A 13,266-nucleotide genomic window follows, 5' to 3' on the forward strand; every position below is an offset into this window, starting at 1 on the left:
CTTTGTAGTGTTCTATGTTCGATAAACAAAATTGCCACTCCACTATTTATTGGGTACTTTGGTGATCTTTTGCTATGCCAAATTGTTTTTCCTTATATCAAACAATGAATTTCGTACTTTGTCAAGTCTATGACGTCATTTCAAATTGGAGCCCATGCAAACAAATTTTGAACTGAATAATCCATTCTTATCAGAAGAGCATTTAAGAGACTGATCAATAGAACATTAAATCATGTTTAGATTTTCAGTTGTTTTTCAGACTTATGCATTGCAGTTAATTCATAACCGTTCATACAACTTGCTTCCAGTCAGTAAAGATCGTTTCAGACTTTGTTAAGATTGTTCAGGAGTCGTTAATTGCATTAACCACACAACAATCTAGCAAATTGTCTGAAACACTAAGTATACTTAATTGAAAATAAAATAACAACAATACTGAACTCCGAGGAAAATTCCTTATCAAATGGCAAAATCAAAAGTTCAAAAGCATCAAACGAATGAGTAACAATAGTTATCAAAGGTACCAGGATTATAATTTAGTACGCCAGACAACTGTCGCATCAAATTTCATTTCAGTATATTGACAACGATGTGAAACCCAAAGTGACATAAAAGGTAAAGTTTAAACTTTGCAAAAATATGGCTACAGCAGTCCACTTTGTGTTATAATCTTAATTACTGCAATCTAAATGTCTAAATAGTACTATTTGGCGTTTTTATGTTTAGACTTGTCAAATATTACTAAGATCAAAACGCTCTGTTAGGAATATCAATCATAAACTAGTGTACAGTTTAGTTATATCTATATATCATGGTTATTTGAACGTCTAGTTGCTTAACTTGCCAAAGTCCCAACTTGACCTAGTTTATGTAAAATTTACCTGATTTCCGCCTCATTAAAGTCAGATGTATTAAGACGTTACTTCCTGGCACAAAGATTACCTGTTTCTAAGGGCTTTTAATCAATCGTATCTTTTCATAATTAAATAATTACACCAAGGTCATGTAAAATTAATTGTTTTCTATTCGTATCTTATCATGTATGACTGACTATAATTGTTTAAATGGTCTCTGTGTTTGTCTTGTATAAAAAAAACCAGTTCTTACACTACACCGACTCATAACTTTTTTTTACAAATTAATTTTCATTCTCTTTAATTATACACATAGTGTTGATAAAAATATTTGTCTGCACTAGCTGATACTTGATGATTAATTACCCTAGTTTTCATTACAAAGGTTTTTTTTTCTAAAATTGTTAACGAAACCGTTACTTATAAATATATATGTAAGCTGTTGCTTGCAGATAGGTAAAAGTGTCCAAGAAATGAACATGTTTGAATTATTTGTTGTAGTAGCAGAAAAAAGCTACAGTGGGAATTTTTCTTAAAAAGAGTAAACACATTGTGTTAGAGAAAATTCACGTCACTTTGGATGAAGATAAAAATACAAGAAAATTTTAATGCATTTAAACAAAAAAGCATTATTCACATTGTGTTTTGTAGTCGATATGGTATACTATAAGTTATAAGGTTCACCACAGATCCTATACAGATCCATAGGGGACAAGTGAAATCCATAGGGGGTGAGGTGAGGCCGATAATAACCAATTTTCCGCACGAGACTTGTAGAAAAAAAGACCATGAAACACAACACAAATAGAAAACGTCATCATTAATAATAAAAGTGACATCACGAATCACAGGGGATCACTACGTGATGGCGTTTAACTAATCAAAACCTCATACTTTACTCGCGGTACGATAACAATTGACAACTCTTGAATACTGTTGACCGACTGTAAAATGACGTGAAACTATTCACGCGTAACGTTTTTTGGTTGAAATAGTTACAAATTGCGCTTCGTTCGGTTTTAGAATATAGGAATAATGAGTTAATCTTCCTATTTGCACATTTCGTCGTCTTGTATTAGTTTTTATATAATCTCGTTATGTTCAGACGAATACAACATGCATTATATTATTACATCTAGATTAAATATGTTTGATTTTACTTTGCAAATAATAAAAAAAAACAATATATAATTCACCAAAGAAATTTAATTCAAAGTGCATTTTATTTAAGCAAATAGATGTATATATTTATGTATCTGCAAATTCTATGCACACAAATGACTGACTATAAGACCAATCTTAAACATCACTCACGTTGTTGTTTATTTATGGAAAAACATGGAAATTACGTTGTTTTAATATAGCAATCAAAAGTCTTGTAAATCATGAAAATTATCCAATAATATCCAGAACTCCGTATAATATATTACGAAATAGACTTAGAGGCTAATGCACAGCTAATATCAGTTAGTTTGGAGTATTTAAGGAAAGAACACTGATTTCCATTCTGTTATACTAATGATGCATAGAGTCAACATGATGATGCACGTAATTCATGAATAATGTGGTTCGATTAAATAAAATCTGGTTATATAACTGATGAAAGTATCAATCGTATTATAAACTTAATTGTAAATTACATGTGTAGATAAAAAAAAAACTGCTTTATTGAACAATAAATCGATTGTAGTTGAGATCGATGATTTTACTGGGTCATTATATTCTGATTATATCAGTAGTTCAACACCGGAAAACTTAAGCAACATATGGATTTTACTCCTTGTTAGTGAATATGTGACAACTTATTTTTGACATCAAATATATTTTGCAATACGTCTTCACATTTTTATTTGGATTAAACTTAAGGACGGTAAGTTTACGATTTTATTTGATTTTTTTTTAAATTTTTGAAATCAATGTTTATATTATAAACATTGCGATACTTAATATTTTATTCAGCATAAAGTTGTCAATATCATTTTTTTTCTTTTGATTTCTACATAAAATGGGGCCATTCAAACAAATAAGTGAGCTGACTTTGATGAAAAAAAAATTTGTATTCTATTTCCTCAGCAGTTTAAAATGGTATGTGCTACGACTCTTTCCAATTTTGTTGTTAAATATAATTGTTTTTTACATATTATTTCTGATTTTCATGGCTTTTTATTTTCAGTTAGATTTTCTTTCATACTTACATTACATAAATATTTTCCTGTGTCGGAAATAAAAAAACAGAAATCGGTTGCTCAAATGAAACAGACGTTCAAACGAGTGGGTTTTCTTCAACTTTTTTTTATTAAACGTCTCATCAACAGTAAATGACTCCTTTTAGTAGGTTTTCATTCTAAAGGGTCTTTTATAGCAATCTGTTACAAACTCAAGGCTCAGGCATACTGTTTTCACGCTGTTTTTTTTTTAATTTGCTTGAATTCCTTTTCATCACACTGTGGTCGTATTATGCTGAACGGGGATTTTGCTGTACCCTTTTTTGTATCGCATCACAAAACAAAATAGTTATTTTTCTAAAAAATTTCAAAAGAAGGACCATGAAAATATAAAAAAAACATGCTATCTTGTGGTTATTTTTATAAATATTCTGTTTACCAAACTTTGAATTTGTCGAAAAAATAAGAATGTTCTTATCCCAAGCATAGATTACCTTAGCCGTATTTTGCACAACTCTTTGGAATTTTGGATCCTCAATGCTTTTCAACTTTGTACTTATTTGGCTTTATAAATATTTTGATATGAGCGTCACTGATGAGTCTTTTGTAGAAGAAACGCGCGTCTGGCGTACTAGATTATAATACTGGTACCTTTGATAACTATTGTATTATATTTTGTCTCGGAAACAAGAAAATTATTTTTAAATTACAAATATCACAAGTTATCCAAATTTCATATTCATAATTACTGGTATTCAAGTTATGATATAATTACCGGTCTCAAAGTTAGAACATAATTACAGGTCCCAAAGTTAGAACATACTTACCTGTTTCTAAGTTAGGAAGCACATTACCTTAATTTAAATTTAAAGAGGTTCAGTTTATATGCCAACTAGACTGCAATCAAATAGGAGGACTTTTACTCATAATTGCGCTTATAAACGCATACTGTAAATTACAATGTCTACAATATTTAACTGTATGTGGTACCCGTTTTCACCAGATCAGAAAATAACGATGTCCAAAACATATTTTTTCACATGTCAATTCAAATCTTATAATTGATGTATACTTGACTTTTTCTTAAATCGACATGTTGCTATGACCAATTAAAGTTTTATTTGGTTAATTTAGTTTACATTATAAAAGGCATTAGATTATGACCGACTTATCTATTGACCATATTGTATTAATCACTTATATGCAAGTTCATAAAAGTAAGGTATAACAGTATATCCTTATGAATATTCTACTAAATGAAAAAAATATCAGGCTTATAATTCTGTACATTAGACGCGCATGTTGTCTTCAAAAACTCACAAGTGACGCTCAAATAAAACAGTAAAAGGCCAAATCAAGTACGAAGTTGAAGAACCTTTATGCTAAGAGTTTATGTTATTTTAGTTACTAAATATTTGTAATTGTGTTTATATCAATACAACAAAATATGACCTGAAGTATTGAAATTATCTGAATGTTTTTAGAAGTAGTATTTGCTTTTGATAATCTTTGATAAACACCAAATCATCAAAGCACAAAATTTGTAATAACATTTAGAGCTGCGTGATCCAATAGCTTATTTGTCTTAAAATAACAATCGCTGTATTGTTCCGATTACTCACTGGTGGGTTCTTTACAAAACTTGAAGTTTATGTTATTCATTGATATTTCATGGTTGTTGTTAAACATGACATTATGTGATCAGCTTTTTACCGTGCATATTACATTTCACCCATTATGATGAAGCATTTAAAGAGTTATTATTACTTTAAAAAATAAAAGTTCTTGTTCAGAACAGATTGATTGTTGTTTGTCCCCAGCAGGAAACCAGATACTATTATCTTTGGCTCAATATTCAGAAGCAATATTATGTCATTAGGAAATTTCTGTATTGAAGTTTGAATTGCAATGGATACAGTTTCTCTCAAGGGAAATCAACTACACAGATAGTGGTTCGTGGTTCAGCGTTTATAGTTTGAAATTTGAACCAATAAAGAATAAAGTGGATTGAATTCAAGCGGTCTTACATCCAATTAAATGAGGTGTCACTTAAATGTTTGTATATGTTAAAGTACAAAAAGCTCTATCACTGTTTTTCGATGACATTTTTAGGGCATATGTTCTTCTTAATCTTGAAATTCTGTCATTTTGAGATTTAATCAAGATTATAAAATACTCAAACGTTTAAACGAGCTTTCAACAGAAACATTTCTTTCCTGCACTTAAAACCAGGCAGAACACTAATTACTCAAGCAAAGTAATTATACTAATTATTCACTGTATAATGAAAAACAAGCTATAAACTGTACCAATGCTGATCAATAACTCATACAAATACCAGGCTAATACTATTTATTATCCCAGGAAGTTATAATTAGTTATATATGGAGAGTAAAAATCTGCGTTGACCTGTGGAGTAATATATATTTTTGTACTTGTTGTTTTTGTTTTATAATTTCGCATCGAACTTCGATATGAATTGTTTACTTGTTGTTTTTAGTGTTAATCTACCCTTAAGGGGGAGGGTGTCGATTTTTTTGGTCGAACTATAATGTCTAATTAACACAAATTGAATACTTTGTTCGTTGTTTTATTGTACTCTGTTACCTTGGACTGATTCTGTTAAAGGATAAATTCAAATGCTTAATAAATATATTTACAACGGGTGTTTATACAATTTCATGGTTTTGACTATCAAAACCAGAATAAAAGGAATGTATTTGTGCTTTGTCTATATGCCTTTTTGTTTTTCTTTGTTAAATGTTTGTGTGTTTTAAAGTGATTGATGTTATAACACAATGTTGACTGTTGTTCCCCTATCTTTGACATTTTTACAGTTCTCACATCATTGTCAATATAATGGAGTTTGGTGCTTCTGTCATACAAGTGAGGGGTTTTGCTTGCTAGAAAATCAGGTTCCACATAAGAAAATATGTGTACCAAGCCAAGAATATGACAGTTATCATCCATTAGTTTGATGTGTTTGGGCTGTCGATTATGCCATAAGATTAGGGACCTTCCATTTCAAATTCTCCTTGGAATTTGACAGCCTTTTTCACAAAAAATCTTAAGTGTAAAAAGTCTAAAATATTCCTTTACAGTTCAACTAAATATTTTTATCGTAAGATTAATTTAACACTTACGTTTTTTGGTGAAAAGGGCTACATAATTTTTGTGATTTTAATTTAAACATGACACGCTACTGACACTAATTCTAAAGACCATGAAATACTTGAAATCATTTAAACATAATATAACAGCGACCGTTATTTACAAATGTTCACATTGATATTAGTTTAATTCTTCGAAAACAAGACAAATTTTTAACACCACTACACTACAAAATGTACCCTTGCAACCTTAACCTCTGAATGAAATTAATTTACGAGATGAGAAATTGATTACAAAACATGGACTGACCCCAGTGTGATATTGGTCAGGTTTTTGTTACATAATTTTTGTGACGACGTTATTCCCTATTATTGTAACAACAATTGCACATGTTTTGTCCTGTAAGGTGTGATGGTTTTATTGATTAATCAGGTGAGGATGGACGCAGTATTTTTTTTTTATATTTTAATTTTTTAATCATTGGCAAGTGTTTCCAAGTTTGAGATAAAATTGGGTTTTTTTTTTGTATTGCTCTCATTTCTTTACAAATTTTTCCTACACTCACTCGTCCTAAACATGTATGTAATTATTGCCACTGGACATAAAGTAACCAGCAACCGAATCAAATTCTACTATCAATGTTTTTTCAGTTGATATAGTTTTAAAGTATCTTATGATTAGATCTGAAATTTCAAAAATATTCAAAAGAACGGAATAGTTGCAGAAAATTAAGGAAACATATATTACAGCATAAATGTTAAAACTATTTAATATCTAATTTTAATGGTAATTGCAACGAGATTAGTATTTTCTATATGCATGAATAAAAAACTTCAAATTAACCTTCAAAGTTTTGGTACAACGAGATAACATAAAGATTATGCTATTCACGGTAACAAAATGTATGCTAGTAATGCATTATGTTTTTGCCGTATAATCTACGTAGGATCAAAAGCCGGAAATATATATATATATATGTTTTACTAAGAATATCATCTTTTGAATATTATCTTTTTCCAAATTGTTCTTAGACACCCGTTCCTTCCTACTTGATGTAAATAATTCTTTGAGAGGCATTATGTTATCGTATTTCTTATGTATATTTTTTTTTATATCTTAGTTGACACTGATAAACTCCGATTAAATATGTTATTTTGCTATTTTTCAACAAAAAAATAAATTCACTTTTCTAGGTAATATATCATAAATTAAATACAGATTACACCAAACTCTTAATTACGCATGTTGATATTTTTATAGCATGAGGTTGTAAAGAGAAAATGCTTTTTCAAAGTTTCACTAAAATAAATTTGATAAAAACTTTCAAATGGATGACAAAAAACAAACGCGCTAACAATTCATTCTGGCTAAAAAGTTAATAACGATAAAATAGCTAAGTGATAAATGAACATCAATAAGAGGTTTATCAGAGAACATCTGAATGATTTAATTAACTGTTTAACGAAAGCAGCATAGTAAAAAGGCAATAATACGGTTAATTATAACAAAAATAAGCTAATGATATGGTATTATCTTTCACGTTCAAAAGAACGAAGATTATTCGTGAAAAGCAATCCTATGCAGTAAATGAATTTGTTGATAAATTATAGACAAAAAGCAAGGTTAAATCACCAGTTTAACACGGATGATACAAAAATTATGCATACATTGTTAACAAGAAATTGTAAATACCAGAAGAAGAACTATTTGGTAACTTCCTTACCAATAAGATATAACACCAGCGGTAGTGATTTTTAATAGTAAAGTCATCTCTTCGAATGTTATATATATGAACGTCAAATATGATTAATTGACCTTGAAGTAATATCTGAGTGAAAGACGACCATGGGATGCCTCAATCGTTGTAGCCCTACGTTTGTTTACCAAACATAGGGCTACAACGATTGAGACCTTTTCATCCCCGAATTTTAACCTGTAATGAACAATTTGACGGGTGCCACTAGATGCACAGGAGTAAATTACTATTCTGGAACACCTTAGATCATCCCATGGGTTTGCGTTGATCTCGTGCAAGTCATTTTATCATTATACTAATGTCTGTTTTTCTTCGACTTTTGATTTTTGATTGTCACTTTGGTATGATCTGTCTTTTTTATTGTTTGGGTGTAAATATTTCATACCTTTGTACGCTCTTTCAATTGTTTTCTCTTCGAGGGAGGGGTGCTGTGGAATAGAAATATGGTCACGTATGTCTTCTTCCGACCAGCTCTCGTACTGAACATGAATGAAACATTTGCCACTGGACGTTAAGCAAATTAACAATGAACCAGTAAATGTGTTACAAAGTGAACATATAACGACTGCTTCATGCATGTGTTTTATTGCACATGTACTAATGAATGACCGAAAAAATGCCTAGATAGCGTTCTGTGTTGAATTTTCCGATTTGCCGATTTGTAACGACTATTGTCACCCTACATTTGCACAGAGAACTTGGCATTTCCAATCATGAACCAGTAGGGTATGTGGCTTACTGTATCAACACTTGGATAAACGGTACTTGGAAACGTCAATAATTGCCGAGTTGTATGTCTGATGTGCATTGTTCTAGTAAGTCAATGTGTTATTTTCAGTAAATTGAAATTACCACCCGTTCCATATGATTCAAATGTAAGGCAAAGTCTCCACGTACGAGATATCATGGCTAATCTCTGTGATGATACATATTCCTAGGGGCTTCCATGGATCGTACAGGAATTGCTTGATAAGGTCTAATATATCCGTAATGGAAAGTGAATTTAATTAATATTATTAATAATCATTCCGGGAATAGTACATATTATAGGTGTAAGTACGGTTGATATAAAGTTAGATAACAACAAAATATTCACACGTTCCTTAATCGATGACCTGGGTTATATGAATTTTATGGTGTTAATAAATTAATTATTTCAGTAAAATTCATCAATGGCAAACTATCGGAAAGATTTATAACAATAAATTGGTATGATGGTATATAGAGTAAATTATTTCGAATATAAGGGTTAAGTAAGCTTATTCCCTTAAGTTATGAATCTGATGTTCAGTGGTTGTCGTCTGTTTATATGGTTCATAAGTGTTTCTCGTTTTTTATATTGATAAGAACGTTGGTTTTCCCGTTTGAATGGTTTTTACACTAGTAATTTTTTAGGCCCTTCATAGCTTGCTGTTTGGTGTTAGCCTAGGCTCCGTGTTGAAGTATCTTGACCTATAATGGTTTACTTTTATAAATTGTGACATTGATGGAGAGTTGTATCATTGGCACTCATACCACATCTTCCTATGTCAAATTTTCTTATTAGGAAAAAAACATGACAATGAAACCTCCTACTTCTCCCTTTTTCACGTGTAAGTAGCAAATGTTTGACAGTATCTTTGTTTACATCATGCGGAGTAAGACTAAGGTTTATCGATATGACCAGTAAATGTGTAGCTCTGATTTAAAATCAATTCGCAATACAATTTCAAGGTCAAATTCATCGTTAACGTTAAGTCAAGGACGTACGTATCTTCTAAAATCCAAACTGTCTACTTTTTGGCGCACTCATCATTTATCGTCCGTTCTACGTCCGTGTTTCGCTCATTCACATTACATTTATCGTACATAGTACATTCATAGTACGTATACGCTCATCAATCATCGTTCATTGTGTCCCCCCTTTAAATGAGCGCTCAACTTTGGTTCTTACTAAATCGCTTTTGTTTTTCTCTTTTGAATAATTTCACATTTTGGTTAATATGACGTTTTTTATGGACCACTAAATTAGTTTGGTCAATTTGGTAGGACTAACGGTGACATCAAATTTATTAAGTCCTTTATTTTTCCATTGGTCTTTGACGGATAGATGTCTCTTTTGTCCTTATATTTAGACAAAAATGAAGTTAAAGGATTTCTCTTTGTTGATTTTAAAAATAATAATAAAAAAAAAAAGTGTTCGTTTAAGATATATCGCGAAGTATTATGATTTTGAGTTGTGTTCTAAATTTTAGAACTTTAAAAACATTGATGTTTTGCTCCTGTTTAATTTAGTAGATTTATAATTGCAGATGTAAATTATGTATCATTGTATGATGCAAAAATGTACGGTCTATATATGGATGACTCTTTGTTCCGCAGAATAGAAATAAAAAGGCGAGGATTCGACGAATATTACATTAATTTGCAAGCGATCATTCTGTTTGCTTGCTTGCAGTATGAAACCAAATATCAAAGATCACAAATTAACATGTATACATACAATGTATAATTCTTGCTAAAGTCATTAAAATCAAAGATTATACAAGAAATAAGACATTTTCTACAAATACTAAGGTTATGCTACAAAAAGGGCTGTCATTGATTTTGATCAAATTTTGCAAACAACTTTGAACTTTAACTGAAATTCGAAAAAATAAGTCTGTAAGTTATCTTTTTTTTGGTCTCTGAACTATTGCTGAAAGCAAATAAAATCGGAAAACGTTCATATCTTTAATTTCAAATCAATAGGAATTTCATTAAAAGTTATATACTTGTATATACATAACGTTTCAATGGTGTAATATACTCTAAGGTCAAACGTTGTCCATTCCCAAGTATATGTTTGTTGTCGTTTTGAAATACAATCAACGCCTTGATAGTGCTAAAACACGGTACAACATGCATGTTAGCACGTGCCACACGTATATGATCCGATGCAATCGTTTTATATCATATATATTTTTTCATTTCAACGTGAGCGACCATTTTTCTGATCAAAAATAGCATTTATTGATATAAGTAAGACTTTTGACAGAATTTCTTACAGATATTGTTTTATTAATACTCCTACTCTTTGTTATAATAAAAATACCGTTATATGTTTTACACACCTCTAAAAAACTATATTCAATGAATACTACCACTTTTATAATGAATCAATAAATAAATATTTTTGGAAGCCGACAGTCAAGCTAACTTTCGTGAGACATTGACGGAAACTGCCATATAAGGCGTCTCTGATCTCAGACGACGTTAAGTGTTGTTAATTGCTACTTCAAGTTAGGATTAAAATCAAATATGTACAAGATCTTGTAATATACTTTGTTTGCATAGAACAAATCGGATTTCGTTATGGATATATAGTAATTTTGAGATGAAACAAAAGAGCTTTACCAATATTATGCATAATGTTTTTTTTCTCTCAAAAATTCAGAAAAGTAAGTTTTCTTTTATAATTAAGATATATGAAACTTAACATACTTTGCATATGCAGTTTTAATTGGGGTTTTTTTCTTTTTGTTTTGGAACTATGAAATATTTTTAATATCGCTGTTTTGTGCATTTTTCCTTTGAATTTTTTTGGGATAATTTTTTATATCATACTACTCGCTTGAGATGGAAAATTATCTCTAGAAACTTGGGAGGCACGTGGCGTTGCTAGTGAAATTGACATGAAATCGACAACAACGTCACAGGTAAAATAGTGATAAACAGAATATCATTGACCATCTCAACTCGATTGCATTTCACGTTTTTATGTTTCGACTGATATTATTGTGCATTTCAATATTTACTAAAACAACGAATGTCGTGATGATATTTCTAAACCTTAATGCAAATACGAAGATGTTTGCGGGGAAGGGATTTTTTGTTTGTTTGATTGTTTTCTCCTTTCTTAAAGAAAATTTTAGTGCAAATGAAGATATAGAGGAATATTATATTTATCTGTTCGCTATGTGTTTATCAAATCTTATGATATCACTGCATCATTGTTATTGTAAACAATTTTAAAATCCCTTATGGTATTTTTCAATGACAACTGGTTATAAAACGCCAACATAGCACTTTAAACTTTCATGATTTGCAGGGTCAGCAGCAAAATCTGACTGCTTTAGAACCAGTTCTCAATTGGCAAGGGGAAACAACTTATGACAAAATGTTTAATAACAGAAATCAATCGGTAATTGGCAAATAGACTTAATCTCCAGAGTAAATTTACAACAGCATCAATACGTGTTGATATCATAAATAAACTTTGAAAGAGTAAATTCTTGATTTTGTGGCCGATGAAGGTTTATAAAATCGTGATATAATAAGATAAATCTTGACTTTTAACAAACGACTAACCAAAACTGGTTTACATGTTGTGATTGATTCCATACGAATATTTATTTACTATTTTTATCAAAACATATTATCTGGCATGAACAGTATGGAAATAATTAATACCCAAAAGAATACTTGCTTTTAATCCTATCTATTTAATGTAAAATTCCTTACTCCCCGTAGATTAGCAGTCAGACATCGATATGGCCATTATTGTACGATTTTGTAGAATAATTGTTTTCAATGCAAAAACTAATATAGCTGAAACAATTTTAATGAAAATTTGTTAAGATTTATTCTGTTTGACGTATGTAAAGTCACGTTCAAATGGATTCATCGGTATGAATTAGGCAAAACATCGTAATTTCACACCCTTGATAGTCTATATATATCCAATACTGTAAACTAACTTTGGCTGATACTTTTCCAGCGGTTTGCATTTTCTAACTTATTTTAATGCAATTCATTTTCTTTATTATACTGAAATTCATGAAATAAAAATGCTATCCAGCTATACCAATTTATATTATAATTGATAGTTTTTCAAAGTATAATTGTTTAAAGCACAACTTCGTTTTTTGTTTGAAATCAAAGTTTTTCTGCTGTTAAATATAACTTTTTTGATAAATATTCCATAATTTTCTAGCCTAAATTAATTGAAGTTTTAATATTCTAAATTTTTATATTTCAAGATGAATAATTAACATTTAGTGTTATTCAAATTTAAAGACTAGTCAGAATACAAGGAAGTAGAAATGTTACGTATTTGTTCTAAATGGAGGTAAGACAAATATTAAAGGCTACCTTCTCCCCTTAGGAAATGCATATAATAAATTTACGGTTTCATTCTAGCCTTGCATCCATGGAAATGTTTAGATGTTTATTATGCCTTGTTAGTCTACAAGTACTAGTAATACTTTATTACTAAGACAATATATGTATCAACTCTATATGAACTGTTAGTAAATCACATTTGGGACATAGGTCGCCTGTTACAACCATGCTGAAAAAATAACCGGAACGGACAGGCGACAGTTTTATAACTCTTCTTAAAAACTGTATTATAATTGAA

At 30.2% G+C, this 13,266-nt stretch overlaps 1 protein-coding gene across 2 annotated transcripts in view; it reads left to right on the forward strand.

Moving 5' to 3' along the window:
* LOC134706689 (5-hydroxytryptamine receptor-like) overlaps positions 1-13,266 on the forward strand; it is a 57,723-nt gene that overhangs the window by 41,351 nt on the left and 3,106 nt on the right. The window contains exon 1 of one of the 2 annotated variants that reach the window (XM_063565857.1): positions 2,532-2,724. The exons of the other annotated variant lie outside the window; for it this stretch is intronic. The gene's annotated coding sequence lies outside the window, so the exon portion shown is untranslated. Of the gene's footprint in view, positions 1-2,531; positions 2,725-13,266 lie in introns of those variants that run through there. 2 annotated transcript variants of the gene reach the window in all.

Source organism: Mytilus trossulus, chromosome 2 (genome assembly GCF_036588685.1).
Source record: "Mytilus trossulus isolate FHL-02 chromosome 2, PNRI_Mtr1.1.1.hap1, whole genome shotgun sequence".
NCBI lineage: Eukaryota > Metazoa > Mollusca > Bivalvia > Mytilida > Mytilidae > Mytilus > Mytilus trossulus.